The sequence below is a fragment of the Panthera onca genome, chromosome F2 (genome assembly GCF_046562875.1).
Source record: "Panthera onca isolate mPanOnc1 chromosome F2, mPanOnc1 haplotype 2, whole genome shotgun sequence".
In the NCBI taxonomy this organism is placed as follows: Eukaryota; Metazoa; Chordata; class Mammalia; order Carnivora; family Felidae; genus Panthera; species Panthera onca.
The window spans coordinates 31,394,569-31,414,175 of record NC_138356.1 but is presented as its reverse complement, the minus strand read 5'-3'; positions in this window follow the sequence as shown (position 1 = coordinate 31,414,175).

Genomic DNA, 19,607 nt, shown 5'->3' with positions numbered 1-19,607 from the left:
TAACATAGAAAAGGTGTAGTAGTAACATTATATAGCTTTAGGATAAATTTATACTATCTCATTGCACTTGTTAAAAATAAGGATTGTGAAGAAATAAGAAAACTCTTGTGATGAGTAATATGATACACAGGATTTTCACCTCAGGGTCACCAGTTTGAATAAGACAATATTTTAGACAATAAATATTTGTCAGTTGCAATGTAATTACTTTGCTTGTCATATGTTAGCTAGCTGGTTCAGTTCTTTGTAGAAATAAAATGCCCCATTAAAAAAAAGACATTACAGTTAACAGATATTCTTTATTGATAATAACGGTGATTTTGTTAAATGGTGTATTTGTGTGGACTCAGACATTGACTTCTTGTATTTTTGTATATGATATGAAAGTATGTCTATAAAACCACAAAATAATTTGAACATCATTCTATTTTGATCTGAATATTTACCATGCCTATTTTCTTCTGGAAATAACTTTGAAAAGTTAGTCTCAGTTCAAAAATAGTAAGTATTTGGAAAACTCTAAAGCAGACCTGTGCATTTGTCAGATGCTTTAACAAAATTGAGAATCTTGTAGGTGGGACAATTTGAGTGAGGGGGATTAGGAACTATTCTCAGGAAAATGAAGGTATCTAAAGCCCTAGAGGCTCTCTCTTTGCCTAAAAAGGCTGCAGTGACTTCCTAGAATTTAGTCCACACAATATAGGTTAAAATATAAATTCCTGTGCTACCTAGTGTCAATCCTATTCCTAGGTGCACACACTCAAGCTTGCACTATTGCTCTAAATCTATTTTGAGCATTTCTACATTTCGAACTGCCCTCCACATTCCACTGTTTATCATCCTCTTACCTATAATTCCTTCCCCTCAACTTCCTACTTATTTCACTCTTCTTCGGATCAAGGACTTGTACTATGACAATGTGCCTGAATAACCCAACTGGAAATGTTTTCACTCTTCTTGATTTCATTTGCTCCCAGTGAGGAAATAATTAGAATTCGTTGGAAAATAACCAAAACAAAAAAGAAAAGAAAACCCCCATGTTGTCCACTGCTGATGATCCTTAATTTTGCCCAATTTTAGTTTGACTGAGTTTGTCTGATTGTATTTAACTTGTCTATCTTTTGACTAATTGCTGTTTTTGCTAGCAGTGGCTTAGCAATTTAAATTTGCCTTCTTGCTCTCTTGGTTTTCTACTTATGTCATGCATCTCAATGTCCTGATGAGGCCAATCTCCCCACTTCTAACCCAAACTGAAATCTGTGTGACGTTTGATTCATACTATATCCACACAGATTTTTTAATCACAATCCCATACTCATCAGTGAGCATTTAAAATATTAAATACAGAAAAAGGCCAGTTAGTATACTTAGAAAAATGACATATCTAGAATTCATTTTAAATTACTTAGTGCAGAATTATTTCTCTGATGAATTGAAAGAATATAGACACATTGTATTTTTTTCAAACCAACAAATGGGCAAAGTCTCTCATTTCATATGAAAACTGCAAAAAATAATGTTTTCACTACCCTTTACTCAATCATTACATGTCACTAATTTAACATCACATTACTGTTTATTCTATTTATGTTGTTGTTATTTAATTACAGAGTTTTATTTTTATTAACATTTCATTATGAAGAGCCACCAGCAGAGTAATACTGGTCACTTCCTGCTATTGCACTGCACACAATATCATGATGTTCACTTAGAATACATATAGTCTTGGGGCCCCTGGGTGGCTCGTCGGTTAAGCATCTGACTTCAGCTCAGGTCATGATCTCACAGTCCATGAGTTCGAGCCCCATGTCGGGCTCTGTGCTGACAGCCCAGAACCTGGAGCCTGCTTTGGATTCTGTGTTTCCCTCTCTCTCTGGCCCTTCCCCCCCCCCCTCTCAAAAACAAATAAACCCTTAAAAATTAAAAAAAAAGAATACATGTAGCCTTTCTCTATATAAATTTAAAATAAAGGCACAATATGGATATTTTCAGTAAATGAGATAACAATGTATAGTTTATCCTGTGATCAGCAGAGGTATAAATTTAAGATTTTTAGTAAGCAGTCTGTAATAGAGTTTTACTTTCAACTGAGGTCAAGAAATTTATTTTAGAAAGAATTATTTGGTTAATTATTTTATAAACAGACATTCTTGGGTTTATATATAAGTCTTGGGTCTAGATATATGTAGTTTCTTTGAAGAAAAAAAACCTATTCAGTCACATATATTTCCAGTTCTAATCATGCCAGGCTACTGGAAACAACAGGCTTTTCAATTGTCCATACAATAGCACATGCTAAGATTCTTGGAATTAGTTTTCTTCCACCTCCAGTTTATATATCATTCTAGTGACTTCCTTTTCCATTTCATTGACTTCAAATTAAGTATCCCAGGCTTCTTTGCCACATTCCCATGAGACATTATACACAGTAAACACCAATTTTGTTTAATCATCCTTTATAAAACACATCTCAAATGTTTTTTAAGCTGCGTATCTGTTCACCATTTTATGTCGACAATTAAAAACATTATTATGTACTTAAAAGGAAAATATTTATTGATTAATAAAGCAACATTAATATCAAGATTAAGAAAAATATAGATTTTCAAAAACTTTTAAAATACACAATAGAATATAAATATCAAATATTTAATACCCACAATCTAATTAAAAGTTTTGTAAACAACTTCTTTAATAATGAAAATACTTACATAATTCCTTTTAATTCCTATATTTGTGTATATTCAAATTTCTGTGTAATTTTTTCTTGTGTAATTTAAGAAAATTAATAACACAATTTAGTGTAAAATTTAATATATTTTATGATAAAAACCAGTAATCAACCTATCATATTTCTTTGCAACACAAAGTTGCATAATTTTAAATTTTTCATTCAATATATACTCTACTGAACAATTACATGTTTTAATTATCATACAATCATTAGTACAAACTTTATCAAAACAAAATAAATATATTTAAAATCGTTGTTAACTAACAAGTAATCATGAAAAGCTAAAATGAGGGAAATAGCAACTTATTTTTTTATTGATTCACATGTCCATGATGAAACTTATTTATTTCTAGAATGACCTACACTCATTTTCTGTGTTTGCTTTTGTACATGTAGTGTTCCTCTGTAAGTAGATGAGAATGGATTTTTGTTATTAAAATTCACCCAATTTTTAAATATCTTTTCAGTTACATGCCACTAAATTACAGTGCTCTATCTTCAAAATTAATGTTCTGCCAGATAACACGTTTTATTCAATTTTGTTGAGAGCATTAATATGGAATCTGTTAATTCTTGGTTATGTCATTCCCTTAGATGCACATTAGATGAAGATACTTCTAATTATTCTTTTGTATAGTGCCCATGAGATTGGGCCTATGGGCCCATGGGCTTTGGGCCTATGCACCACAGTTAGGTTATGAAGAAAAGGGCTTCACTTCTGAAAGTTTGAGGAATTTTGAAAGGGAAAGTGAGCAGAAAGCTATATCTCTCTCTTCATTTCAAGTGTATTATCAGGAAGATCACTTTTAGAAAAGATTAAGCATTATGGAACTTAAGGATTTAAAAATTGATTTCCTTAAAGTTTACATTTATACATGGTCCTTATAAAATCTTTGGCAAGTTTCACGTCTTACATATAACTTTAAAAACTTTAAAAACCACTGGTACATCTACCCTCAAAACCAAGAGCACACTGTGTACACTATATGTTAGCCAACTTGACAATAAATTGTATTAAAAAAATAAAAATAAATAAAAAAAATAAAAACCACTGGTACATTTTGCATTGGAACTTTTGTTTCATAATTGTTTTCACCCAGGACTGTGAATAATCTGAGAAGAGTAATTTTGCTCTGTTTGCTTCCTTGTATATAAGAGGGCTAACACTAAGCTTGAAATATAGGAGGTAATTTGTGTTTAATGTGATGAATGAAATGTTGAATAGTGTAATATATATTTCAAAGTGTTACTGTTATTAAATACATTCTTGCATCTGACTCTAGAGTACACATTTGAGGTCCTATTTACATCTGTGTCAGCCTCACTGTATTTAGAGGTCATTGTGCAAAATGTTGGGTTCACCTGACCACAACTTGTGCTGAGATTTTGGAGCCCTAGGAACCCATACAGTGATCTGGTCCTTGTAGCCTCACTTCCCAAATAATGGCATGTCTAATATCTTTATTTTTATTATTCCAACAAGTCTTACTTTTTATTTAACTGAGAATTTAACTATGTATAGATATATACACATTTGCTGTATGTGGAAGAACGGATTTTAAATGTTTATAGTATACCTATCTAATTTTTCTTAACGGTTTTGCTGAGGTATTATATTTTATACATCACAAAATTCACCTACTATCACTGCACAGTTCAATATATAATTTAGTAAATGTATGGATCCGGACAACCTTCACCCCACAATCCAGTTCAATATTTTCATCAGCCCAAAAAGTTCTCTCATGCTCTCACATCTTTGCATTTAATATCTTCAACCATTCTCAGCCCTGGGAAACTGATGATCTACTTTTTAATTCTATAAACTTGATTTTTCTAGATAATTCATATAAATGGGATCATAAAATAAATGGGGTTTCACATCTGACTTTTTTAGATAGCATAATGGTTTTGAAGTATCTTTATAATAAATTAAAATCTGACATGTAATTCATACAATGTTACTTTTTTCCCAAATTGGTAATTTTAAATCCTTTGCATTTCAATATAAATTATAGCATCACAGCTTGTATTTTGACAAAAAATGAAGCCTACTGAAAATTTGATATGGATTGATTTAAATTATAGATTGGAGGCACCTGCATGGCTCAGTCGATTCAGTGTCTGACTTTGGCTCAGGTCATGATCTCCCGGTCTATGATTTCCAGCCTCCCGTTGGGCTCTGTGCTGACAGCTCAGAGCCTGGAGCCTGCTTTGGATTCTGTGTCTCCCTCTCTCTGTGCCCCTCTCCTGCTTGGTGTCTCTCAGTCTCTCTCTCTCAAAAATAAACATTAAAATAATTTAAAAAATAAATTATAGCTCAATTTGAAGAGAATCATCTTGTTGATAATACTGAGTTGTTCTAATTCATAATTGTGGTATGTTTCTAAATTTACTTTTAAATTTCTCTTACCAACAATTTGTAATTTTTCTTAAATCATTCCTAAGTATCTTTTGCATTTTCTTGCTATTGTTAATATAATTGTTTTCTAAATTTCATTTTCAGCTGATTTCTGATTCTAGTATATAAAAATATGTCTACTCTTTTATACTTATCTTGTATCTTATGTCATGGTTAATCACATTCATTATTTATAATAGGTGTGTGTGTGTGTGCTGTTCCACAGATTTTCTTATATGAGATCAAGTCATCTGCAAATAAAATCAGTTTTACTCCTTCCTTTCCAATCTGGATTATTTTAATTTCTAGAACCCCCAGTGCAATTATGAGTAGAAGTGATTAAAGCAAGTGTCCTTGCATTTCTTCCAAATCTTACAGAGAAATAATTTGGTCTTTCACTATTAAGTATTATGTTAGCCATGGACTTTCTGTATGTACCTTTATCAGGTTGAGGAGGTTTCCTTCTACTAACAGCACATCAAGAAGTTTTACCATAAGAGGTTTGGGACTTGGTCAAATGCTTTTTCTTTAGCTATTAGAATGAACATGTGTTTTGGATCCTCTATTCTTTTAATATGGTGCTTTACTTTAATTGATTTTCACATATTAAATCATTCTTGAATTACTAGGATAATTCCCATTTGGTTATACTGTATAATAATTTTTATGTTAGTGCAATGTATTTTCTATTTTTAAAAGTATTTTTGCATATATGTTCATAGAGGCTTTTCATTATAATTTTTTTTTTATTTTTGCAATGTCTTAGTCTAGCCTTAATATCAGAGTAATATTAGCTTCATAGAATGAGAAGAGGTGCTCTCACTTCTATTTTGGAGAAGAGTTTGTGAAATACTGATATTATTTATTTGATGGCATTCCCCATTTAATCCATCTAATCTCAGGCTTCTTTGTGTGTGTGTTGGAAGGGAGGGGGAATTTCTAATTAACAATTCTATTTACTTGTTTATATAAATCCAAATTTTCTATTTCCTCTTGAGTCACTTTTGGTAATGTATTTTCCCTTAGGAATCTTAAGCAGGCTCCACACTCAGTGCAGAGCTCAACACAGGGCTTGATCCCATAACTGTGAGATAATGACAAGAGTCAAAATCAAGAGTCAGATGCTTAACTGACTGAATCACCCAGGTGCCCCAAGAAATCTTTTCTTTGTTTTCAAAACAAAGCTTTTCACTCATTTTACTTTCCATCAGGAAGGTTTCATGTAGAGCCATGTTTCTTAAGCTTTTATTTAAATTCCATTAGTTAACATACATTGTAATATTCATTTCAGGTGTACAGCATCCTGATTCAACACTTCTACACAACATCTGGTGACCAACACTAGTGCATTCCTTAATCCCCATCACCTACCTACTCAACCCATCCCCTCCACTGACCCCACAACCATCAATTTGTTCTCTGTAATAGAGTCTGTTTCTTGGTTTGCCTCTCTCTTTTTCTATCTTTCCTCATTTGTTTTGTTTCTTAAATTCCACATGTAAGTGAAATCATATCATATTTGTCTTTCTCTGACTTATTTCACTTATAATTTCATCCACATTGTTGGAAATAGCAAGATTTCATTTTTTATGGCTGAGTAATGGCCCATTGTATATACACACACATATATATCAGCCTTATGTATATAAATATATATACATATATTTGTACACATATAAAATATGTATATACATATTTGTATACATGTAGGTATATACAATGGAATATACAAACACATACTAACCATATCTTCTTTACCATTCATGAGTTGATGGTCACTTGGGCTCTTTCCATAATTTGGCTATTGTAGATAATCCTGCTATAAACATTGGGGTGCATGTATCTCTTTGACTCAGTATTTTTGTATTCTTTGGGTAAATACCTAGTAGTGCAATTGCTGGATCAAAGGGTAGTTCTAATTTTAACTCTTTGAGAAATCTCTATGCTGTCTTACAGAGTGGCTGCACCCACTTTGCATTCCCACCAGCAGTGCAAGAGGGTTCCCCTTTCGCTACATCCCACCAACACTTGTTGTTTCTTGTGCTGTTGATTTTCGCCATTCTGACATGTGGGAGGCGATATCTCATTGTAGTTTTGATTTGTATTTCTCTGATATCAGTGACCTTGAACATCTTTTCATGTGTCTGTTAGCCATCTGGATGTCTTCTTTTAAGAAATTTCTGTCCATGTCTTCTGCCCATTTTTATCAACGTTTTTTTATTTTTATTTTTGGGACAGAGAGAGACAGAGCATGAACGGGGGAGGGGCAGAGAGAGAGGGAGACACAGAATTGGAAACAGGCTCCAGGCTCCGAGCCATCAGCCCAGAGCCCGACGCGGGGCTCGAACCCACAGACCGCGAGATCGTGACCTGGCTGAAGTCGGACGCTCAACCGACTGCACCACCCAGGCGCCCCTGCCCATTTTTAAATTGGAGTATTCATTTTTGGGGTGTTAAGTTTTATAAATTCTTTATATATTTTGGATACTAACCCTTTATCAGATATGTCATTTGGAAATATCACTTGCTATTTCATAGGTTTCCATTTAGTTTTGTTGACTGTTTCCCTCCCTGTGTAGGAGTGAATTTTTTTATTAAAAATTTTTTGATGTTATTTATTTTTGAGAGAGAGAGAGAGAGAGAGAAGAGAGAGAGAACAAGTGGGGCAGGGTCAGAGAGAGAGGGAGACACAGAATCCGAAGCAATCTCCAGGCTCTGAGCTGTCAGCACAGAGCCCAACACGGGGCTCAAGCCCACAAAGTGGAAGATCATGTCCTGAGCCAAAATTGGATGCTTAACTGACTAAGCCACCCAGCTGCCCCAGGAGATTTTTATTTTGATGAAGTCCCAAATACTTACTTTGCTTTTGTGTCCCTTGCCTCAGGAGAAAGATATAAAAAGTTGCTATAGCTGATTTCAAAGAGGTACTGCCTGTATTCTCCTCTAGGATTTTGATGGTTTCAGGTCTCACATTTACATATTTCATCCATTTTGAATTTATTTTTTTATGGTCTAGTTTCTTTTTTTTTTTTTTTTGCATATTAATTTCTAGTTTTTCCAACACCACTTGTTGAAGAGATTGTCTTTTTTTGATTGAATATTCTTTCCTGCTTTGTTAAAGATTGACCATATACTTGTGGGTTCATTTCTAGGTTTTCTGTTCTGTTCCATTGATCTATGTGTCTGTTTTTGTGCCAGTACCATACTGTTTTGAAACACTACAACTTTGTAATATAACTTGAAGTCCGGGGTTGTTATGCCTCCAACTTTGCTTTTCTTGCAAGCAATGAAAGTTTGACTTCTTCATTGTTGATTTGGATACCTTTTATTTCTTCTTATTGTCTGGTTGCTATGGCTAGAATGTCCACTCTTACCACTATGTTAAAAACAGTGGTAAGAGTGGACATCCCTGTCTTGTTTCTGTACATAGAGGAAAAGTTCTCAGTTTTTCCATTCAGGATGATATTAGCATGGGTTTCTCATATATGGCCTTTATTATTATGTTGAGATATGTTCTCTCCAACCTACCCTGTTGAGGGTTTTTGTCATGAAGGCAGCACTACCCTGGTGCCAAAATCAGATAAAGACTTCACTAAAAAAGAAAACTATGGGCCAATATCCCTGATGAACACAGATGCAAAAATTCTCCATGCAATACTGGCAAATGGAATACAACAATACATTAAAAACATCATTCCCTACAATCAAGTGGGATTTATTCCTGGGTTGAAAGTGTGGTTCAATATTCACAAATCAATCAATGTGATACACGTAGAGCTATGTTTAATATCTCAGTATTGACTCAGACCTTTCTCCAATTTTATGTCCCTCCATCCAGTATACTGATACACACTGACAGTATATCTGGCTTTCCAAGAGCCCATAGTTCTGTCTTTCTAGAAATTAAGAATTATTTCATTTTCATCTTTGTGTTAACAGTGGGTATCACAAAAAATGATAGATTTATGGAGTGCTTATTTGGTTCTGGATGCTATCTCAAGTGGTTTTTATGTACTTTCATTCATTCTTAATAAAAGCCTGCTTAGGCAATGTTATTACTCCCATTTTTCAGAGAGAAAAGCTAAAGCCCAGAGAAATGCTTAAGTGACTTCTTCAAGTTGCACAGTGTAATGTGGAACAAGAATTGAGCCCAAACGATTTGATTGCAGAGCTCTACTGTATAGTCTTATGAAAATCCTATTAAAAACTTAACATGAAGCCTAAAAGCAAAAACAAAGAAATAATTGCAAACAGTATGATGCTATTAATAAGATTAAGAAAACATTCCTTATAACAATAAGAAAAATGTTGGTTTATTTCCAAACTCCTAAAATATAAATAGACCTTTATCCAGAGGTTGTAGCAGATTTTTAAAAAGTTATGTCCATGAGCCTTTCATAAAAACAAGGTACAGTTTTACCTTATCTGAACCTATATTCTGGAATTTCTAGTATTAGGAGTTTTACTGTATTTCATTTTTTGAACACACATATTCAGTATGGTATAATAGCCAAAAGCTAATTAACTTGTGCCCACTTTATTTCATGTTATATGTGGATGCTTTATTTACCTGCTGTGATACTGTGATTTATAACAAATATATATTGGTCCCCATTTCTGGTCACCAGAGGAAACACCCATATAATTAGGGGCTGAAACTTTTAATTTTCTATCCCCTTGGCTTCTAGGGAGGCGAGGGGCTGGAGGCTGGATCATTTGCCAATGGTCAATAATTCAATCACTCATGCCTTTGTAACACATGGAGATCTGGGGGGAATAGCATGCCTAGAGACTTTCCACATAACCTTGCCTTATGCATCTCTTCTGTCTAGCTTTTCCTGAGTTATATCCTTTTGTAATAAATCAGTAATCTAGTGAGGAAATGGTTTTTCTGAGCTCTGTGACCCATTCTAGCAAATTAATTAAACGTAAGGTGAGGTTTGTGGGAACCTCTGATTTATAGCTAATTGGTTGGAAGTACACGTAACTATCTGGGCTTGCAACCTGTGTCTGAAGTAGGAGGGCACAGTCTTGTAGTGCTGAACTCTTAACCTATGGATTATGACACTATCTCCGGGTAGAAAGGTGTCAGAGTTGAGCTGAATTGTAGGACACCCAGCTGCTATCTAGAGAATTGCTTATTGGAGGTGTAGGGACAACCCCCTCCCCCCGCCGACATCACACAAGTTGAAATTGGTTCCAGAAGACCTGCTACTATTATTATGTTATTTAGTTATGATCTAAGTATTTGAACACGTAATCTTAGATGTCACAGCTATTACTTATTTCCCCCATTCACATTCTATCTTTAGAATATATGTGTGTATATATACACACATATGTACACATATATACATACACATACATACATACATTTACATACTTGTTTATATAGTAGATTATGGTATGAGCAAAGATAATTTTTAAAGTAATTAATTGGGGGGAGGAAGATCTGAGATATTGCCAAGATGAAAGAGGCAAACGTAAGTAGTCAAACCATGATTGATTTTGGAAAGCTTCAAGATGGGGAGATCACAAGTAAGTCAGCAGAAATTAAGGTGTGTACTGGGAAGAAGCAAACACAATATGCATCAAGGCCAGACACATGTAATAATTTTGAAGATCTCATTGTTTAGTTTGCATTTTTTAGGGTGCAGAAGGGCAGAAAGAGGACCTAGATGGGCAATGGAGACCTTTAGGCATAGTCCAACACTTCTTGTCCTTTGTCCAGTGAAAATGTGCATTCCCAAGGAGGAAACATATGAAGTCCTATCAGCACTTACATCATCACGTGGTGAAAATAATTCATTTATACTCCCAACTGAAACCTAAAACGTTGTGCTTATATATACAGTCGACCTTTGAAAATGCATGGGTTAGGGGTGCTAACCCTGGTATAATCAATCAAAAATTTGCATGTAACTTTTGACTACCCCAAAACCTAACTAATAGTATTATTAGTTACTATTGACCAGAAGCCTTACAGTAACATAAATACTTGATTGACACATATTTTGTATATTATATGTATTATGTACTGCATTGTTATAATAATGTAGCTAGAGAAAAGAAAATGTTATTAAGAAAATCATAAGGAAGAGAAAATACATTTACAGTGCTGTACTGTAAAAAAAAAATCATGTACAAGTGGATCTGTGCAGTTCAAACTCTTGTTAGAGGGTCAACTGTAAATGATTGGGGGCAAAGGAAGAAAGACAATAAATTAATATTAAATGTAACTGCTACTGGTCACTTCTGTGACCAGAATGGTTTCTTTTGATAAAAAAATGACAAGGTTCCCCCGACCTGTATTATGAAGAAAGGACACCTAACCAAAATGATGCTATAATAGTAAAGATGCATTGCAATCCCCGACACAAGAATGCAAACTGTTTCTGTCTATCTTTGTTGATAGGAATTGTAGTTTCTAGGCCAAGTGTAGCATAGGAAGGATTCTTTTATTTACTCTAGAAAATAAACAAAATATGGAATGGCAACTGATATTAGCATCACTTCCTAATTAAGGTATACAATAATTCACAGTCATTACAAAGTTTCATCTTGTGGTTGAACCTACAAATCATCAAGTTAAATGAGAACGCATATCTTGTCAAAGGGTGAGTATACAACTCTTCCAGGGCTTTCATTGTCCCTTCCCACCACAGTGGTCTTCTCTTCATTTATTACATATAAATATACTATATATATATATATATATATATATATATATATATATATAAACATAACTACTTATATAAGATACATATCTTAAATAAAGTCTATCCCTTTATCATTCCCCCAGTTCCAGAAATTAGTCATATATACATACATATATATATATATATATATATATATATATATATATATGTGTGTGTGTGTGTGTGTGTGTGTGTGTGTGCATCTGTAATTTCTGGAACTGGGGAAATAATAAAGAAATGGGCTCTTTTCGACCTACTATATACACTGAGGTACATGCTGGCCAAAATTCTAACACCTAAAATCTAACACTAGGTCTCTAGGACCTGGCATAGCAGAACCATTATCTATTATCTCTCAGGAAGTCTGAGTAGTTCCTAGCCCTAGTTTAAAGTCAATTCCACAAATGGCCACTGGACCTTTTATTTTTTTTTAAAATTTTTTTTTTAACGTTTATTTATTTTTGAGACAGAGAGAGACAGAGCATGAATGGGGGAGGGTCAGAGAGAGGGAGACACAGAATCTGAAACAGGCTCCAGGCTCTGAGCTGTCAGCACAGAGCCTGACGTGGGGCTTGAACTCATGGACCGCGAGATCATGACCTGAGCCCAAGTCGGCCGCTTAACTGACTGAGTCACCCAAGCGCCCGCCACTGGACCTTTTAGAGAGAGTTTGGTGAAAGAGTCACATAATTTCACATAATGTACGTCTAGCCATGTTTCAGAATTATCATCAGAGGGAAACAGGCCTCTAATCAATCAACTGGCTCCAGATCCTAATTTATATCTGGAAACTGAATGAGAAGCTGATTCCAGCTAGATGTCCACCCCCACAACCTACTTTCCTATGAATATATCCCAGCAATACCTTTCTGAGCTGCCCATCTAGTTGACTTCTAGAGCTTCTGATCAACTAGCCATCACCAGGGATCCACATTGAGTTAAAAGATTCTGTCCTTATGACTTGTTTCTGCAGTCAAATGCAGCCATCTGGCCTCTACTTTTCTGTGTCTCACTGCAATATTAGGGAGTTCAAATTCAGTGCAGCATCTTCAACTTTGTATCCAGCCTACAGAGGCCACCTTTAAAGAGCTTTCCAATGATGCCATTGTTTCATTCACAAAGGCTTTTTTTTTTTTTCTTTTCCAATACCATGGTGAGAAACCGGTTTCTTGAAAGCCTCCTGGAAGGTGTGATTAGGGAAGGAGAAGCTGAACAGATTAAACATGATAGTTCCAATTTAACATGCCTAGTTTCTGAATTTTTGGGTTCTTTCCTCTATACTTTTGCAATTTGCAGTTCAGGAACATTGATAATCCCTGGGATCTTGTTTGAAGTGAAGAATCCTGGCATTCAGACTGTAATCAAAGATACCAGTGATTCAAATGCACATTAACATATTAACACTGGTGAATACCCAATAATTTGTCCTCTTTGAGTTTAGGCCTCTGTTGAGTTAGGGCTTTAGTTGACAATCCTAGACTAATAATCCTTAGCCATGTCTATTCCAAAGCTACAAGAGATAACAACAGACTATCAAAGCAGCCATAAAGTCATCATGACTTTCACTTGCTTTTACTCTAAGTACTCTTTCTAGGACCAACATATGTTGCAGTAACTCATGTAATCTTTGAAACATGGTACCAAGTGCCTTAGCCACTATTCTCTCATCATGTTGCCATCCACCTGCACTCCATCTCATTCCACAATGTGTGAATTTATAGCTTTCCATTTGCCCCAAGTAGGGAGGTAAGGTATGCAACTCTTCATACATGTAAAATTTCAATCTCAATCTCAATACTCTATTTTCAAGTCCTGTTTCAAGTCCGTAACGTTGTTATGATTATATAACTAACAACTATAAACTAGAGTATTTGTGCTGCAAACACTTTGAAAATCAATGACAACTCTAAATCAGGCCACTTTATGAAACCTCATAATGTTAATCACACAAGGTTAAAGAGACTCCTGAGGAAAAGTCATTTTCTACATTTCAATGGTGTGACACATTCAAGAGTTACACAATATTTGAAAATACAGTCAATTTGTTGTTGCCTTCTGTTGTTTTCTTCTTTGAGGGCAGAGACTGGGATGGTTTTCCTCAATTCCTAGTTGACCTCATGCAAAAAATGGCATTCAGTAAATATCTGTTAAAACAATTCATGGATTAAACTTTAAGTGTAGATTTTCAACCCATTTGGGAAGCTGAAAAAATACTCTTTGGAATATACTCCTTGAAAGGTATCTATTGAACTGGAATGTCTGCAGATGTTTTCTTAAGTGATAAATAGTGTGAGAGAAGTCTGTAATCATTACTATTTTCAATCTGTTTAGCAGTAACTAAAAAAAAAATTAGAAAATGTGAAACTGATCAGACATTAAGAAATGCTACAGCCTCTTTGGCTACAATTGGGAAATCAAAAATGATTATTCTGAACACAAACATTAATGAATTCAGAGAGAGTAACCTTGAAATAATGTGAATAGACTGTAGGCAAATGGAATGATACAAATAATTCAAGACACCTTCATAAATAAGTCAAAAGACAGATTTAAAACAACACAAAATGGCAAATCTAAAGAAAAATTGCAAACCAATAAAGTCTTCCTTATTCCCTTTTGTCTGAAAGATCTACCAGAAAATAGTGAAGAAAGTATTTTTGAGACATTAAAGAAGGTTAGCGATTTTTTTTCTAGTCAATTTCTATGGTAATATTTTGCCTTTCCCTTGCACAAAGAAAGCTATTCCCTTGGCCAGATAAATAAACCTCCTTTCCATTTCTCAGTGTGTTTCTGGTTATTGTATTCAAAGGAAATCCTGCCATTGTAAAGGAATCTATCACAGTGAAGGAAGGGATCAACCATATTCCTCTGATTCTTAGAGGGGTTTTTTGGATAGATACAAGTACTCTACTATGTTTGGGGAGTCAAATTTAATGTTGTTCACAATTTGTAATGTCCATCAAAAGCAAGCACATGCTAGGCTGCTTCATAAAATATCTAAAGAGATTGATCAAGTCCAGTAATGAAATGGTCCTCTATTAATATTCATAATATTCATAACAGGTTATTCACCTGAAAAAGGAAAAGCTATTAGCTTATTTTGCTAGGACTACCATAACAAAGAACCACAGTTTGGGTAGCTTAACCAACAGAAATTTATTTCTTCATAGTTCTAGAGGTTAGAAGTCCCAGATCAAAATGTTGATAGAGTTGGTTTCATTCTGAAGCCTCTCTCCTTGGTTTCCAGACAGTTGTCTTCTCCCTGGGTCTTCAAATGGTCTTTCCCCCATTGCCTGTGTCCTCATTTCCTCACCTTACAAGGACACCAGTCATATTGGATTAGGAACCATCCATTTGATTTCATTTTACTTTTCTTATCTTTTAAAAAGCATTATCTCTGAATATAGTCACACTCTTGAGGTACTAGAGGTTAGGACAACAACTTATAAATTCAGCCCATAAGAGCTGTCTATGCTCAAATTATTTAATAAATTTCACATTCATTGTATTTAAGTGGTTTCTTTCCAAGGATAACCTATGAAATCTGGATTACTTAATAAATAAAACCTATAAATGCTGTTTTTACATGAATTACCATTTATTTTTTTCTTTTTACTTTTAATTTTATTTTTTTATTTTTGTAAATTTACATCCAAATTAGTTAGCATATAGTACAACAATGATTTCAGGAGTAGATTCTTTAGTGCCCCTTACCCATTTAGCCAAACCCCCCTCCCACAACCCCTCCCATCCCCCCTCCCCAAACCCCTCCAGTAACCCTGTTTGTTCTCTATATTTATGAGTCTCTTCTGTTTTGTCCCCCTCCCTGTTTTTATATTATTTTTGTTTCCCTTCCCTTATGTTCATCTGTTTTGTCTCTTAAAGTCCTCATATGAGTGAAGTCATATATTTGTCTTTCTCTGACTGATTTCACTTAGCATAATACCATCCAATTCCATCCACATAGTTGCAAATGGCAAGATTTCATTCTTTTTGATTGCTGAGTAATACTCCATTATATATATGTATACCACATCTTCTTTATCCATTCATCCATTGATGGACATTTGGGTTCTTTCCATACTTTGGCTATTGTTGATAGTGCTGCTATAAACATGGGGGTGCATGTGTCCCTTCGAAACAGCACACCTATATTCTGTGGATAAATGCCTAGTAGTGCAATTGCTGGGTTGTAGGGTAGTTCCATTTTTATTTTTTTGAGAAACCTCCATAATGTTTTCCAGAGTGGCTGCACCAGCTTGCAATGCCACCAACCATGCAAAAGAGATCCTCTTTCTCCGCATCCTCACCAACATCTGTTGTTGCCTCAGTTGTTAATGTTAGCCATTCTGACAGGTGTGAGGTGGTATCTCATTGTGGTTTTGATTTGTATTTCCTTGTTGATGAGTGATGTTGAGCATTTTTTCATGCGTCGGTTGGCCATCTGGATGTCTTCTTTGGAGAAGTGTCTATTCATGTCCCCTGACCATTTCTTCACTGGATTATTTGTTTTTTGGCTGTTGAGTTTGATAAGTTCTTTATAGATTTTGGATACTAACCCTTTATCTGATAGGTCATTTGCAAATATCTTCTCTCATTCTGTCAGTTGCCTTTTAGTTTTGCTGATTGTTTCCTTACCATTTGAGTTATTATTGACTATTGGCAAGAGGAGAGTTTGCTAATAGAAAATGTTCATTCTTGATTATTCATATTGGCTTGTTTAGTTTCTCAGTATGCAAGATAACTTTATTTTTTCAAAAATTTTTTTGGTTTATTTATTTTTGAGAGAGAGACAGAGACAGAGATCAGGGAAAGGGCAGAGAGAGGGAGACGCAGAATCCAAAGCAGGCTCCAGGCTCTGATCTGTCAGCACAGAGCCTGATACAGGGCTCAAACCCACAAACCATGAGATCATGACCTTAGCCAAGTCAGATGCTTAACCAACTGAATCACCCAGGCCCCCCTGCAAGATGACTTTCAAACCTCACACCTACATTGCATTTTACAGTCCTGTGGCATCACTGCTTTTGAAGGGGGAATTTAAGCAGAGACACAGCATGAAATAGTCAGGGAGATACAGTCCTTGCCGTAGCACATCACTATGACGATATGTTTACAGCTCCAAGTAACATGAAGCAAGAACGATTTTACCTGGCCAGTGATTCCAAACCTAGATAAGCTCTACCAAAACTCATGTTGTATGCTAACAATTCCCCTTTTGTTTCTTGTAGTCTAAATATGTCAGTGAATAAGTTATAGTCAAGTTCTCCTTTTCCTATTTCATTCTTAAAAATCAGATTTATATTTCTTAATATACTTAATCATATCTTGTTTTACTCAAAGACTTCTGACTATAGTTTTGCCTGGAGTAAAAATATATACGTGAATGAGGATAAAGAGACTATCATTCTTTATTTCTGGTCTCTCTGTATTAATATGCTAGTAAGTACCAAACAATATTTGTATGATACATTTTATTGTGGGTATATACTTCAATGTTTCAAATAATTATGTCATAACCCTATTCTTCCATATTGTAAACATGTTGAGGACTAGGGGATTTGTCTTTTTAACCATCACACCCACAGCACTTGGTATAATACTGATGATAATATGCTAGATACAGTAATGAATGGATGAATAACTAACTGCATCACTGATTGTCATAGAAAGTTTCTTCTTTATGTTGCTGCAATTTTTCAGGGAAAAAAACATGGACTATTCAAATATTCTATTAGAAAAGAGATTTTTCAAAAAAAAGGTAATGTAATGCAATTTTCTAACTTTGAGAATCTTTCTAAGTGTCACTGGCAGATAATCACAAATGTCTGTTGAAAGTACAATGTGTTTGATATTATTATTTTCTTTAAGAAGGAATAATTCAAAATACTAAGATATATAAGAAAATCAGGGGTGCCTGGGTGGCTCAGTCGGTTAAGAGGCCGACTTCAGCTCAGGTCATGATCTCGCAGTCCTTGAGTTCGAGCCCCGCGTCGGGCTCTGTGTTGACAGCTCAGAGCCTGGAGCCTGTTTCAGATTCTGTGTCTCCCTCTCCCTGACCCTCCCCCATTCATGCTCTGTCTCTCTCTGTCTCAAAAATAAATAAACGTTAAAAAAATTAAAAAAAAAAAGAAAATTAAAAGGTATGTAAGACAAATAAATGAGTAATCTACCTTATCTAGTCTAGAGATGATAGTTTCCAATATGCAAAATTATAATTGAGTGAATTAAATACATATAAAGTAGTTAGGTTTTTCTTTATGATTTATTTATACTATCATGTTTCATTTCTTTCTAAAGCAGTATTTCCAGATAGTTCATTCAACAATTCTTGCCCTCTTTGTCCTGACATTTATAAGGCAGTGATTCCTCTTCATATTACTTTTATGACTGACTACCTTCCTCATTATTTCAAAGCACTACTTAATTGTAATTCTCAATATATAATGGATCAATCACAATAACAGCTTTTTGATAAATATGTTAGGAAAAATAACCTTTCTGAATAAATTGAAAACGTTTGTGATCATTGTAAAAGTCATTCAAGAACATATCCTAATATAGTGAAAGTCATGTATCTGTTAAAATCTGGGTGATCTTCATGAAATAAAGGAGTTTAATGCTGATAAAGCAAACAAATGAAATAAAATGGCTTAAAAAGAAACTAGATTTATTTATTACTGGTAGCTATGTTGAAATAATACTATGAGTTTTATGGAAGGCAAAATATATTTTTATTCAAAGCAGTAATCTTACAATTCAGTGTGCAGAACAATTGTCAGTACAAAATCTAAGCTTCAACTTGTAGCTGCATTTTGAATAAACTGCCAGAATAAGAGTAATATTGCAGATAAATAAAGACTGGTTTTTCATTTAGTGCTTTTATTAGAATTATAAATGAAATAGTTATTTTGATCAAATAATGAATTTTTTCTCTAACTTCAACCGTTATTAGATCACTCCTACAGTAGCAACTTTTCATCTATTTTTTGCAATATTGTCCTTCAAATAGACACATAAAACAATCTTCAAACCCAGTAAGCATGAAGTTATTACAACCAGTAAGTGATTTTCCACATCATATATGATTATTTTATTTTTACTTTGATAAGATGATATAATTCAAGTCCATATTTAAACATTAAGACTGCTTCTTAAGTCCTTTCTAATTTGCAACAGAAAAGACTATAGTATCTGTAAAGGAATAAATGTCATCATCAACTTCATTATAAAATAGCAAGAATTATTATTCAGTTTTGACCTAAGAAATATTGACATTTATATAGCAGGAGTCAGGGACTATCAGAACTCAAGTGATTTAGGGTTTGAGATGAGACAAAAAAAAAATCTGGAATTTTAAGCCACATTTCAATGTACCATTAAAAAGCTAAAATTTAAGAACCTTACTTATCTTGTTTTTATGCAGGCAAAACATAATATAAAAATATAAAAATTCAAATCCTATTTAACTCAACCCTTTATTTCTTGGATTTATTTAAGGAACTATTATCTTAAAAAATAGAAATTATAATTTCTTTTGCATTTGAAACCAACTTTCTTAAAATTAACCTGAATAGTATATTATGCCATAAGAGATAGAGACATAATGCTCCAAATCACTAAGAAAGTCACTGTCATAGGTCAGGACCATACATTGCTAATTTTATACAACACAACAGGAATAGATAGAATGGTTCACTTTCCCAGATTTGTTTGCAGTTAATCCACATTCACTGAATGTCATTACACATAAAAATAGACATCCCTAACAGAC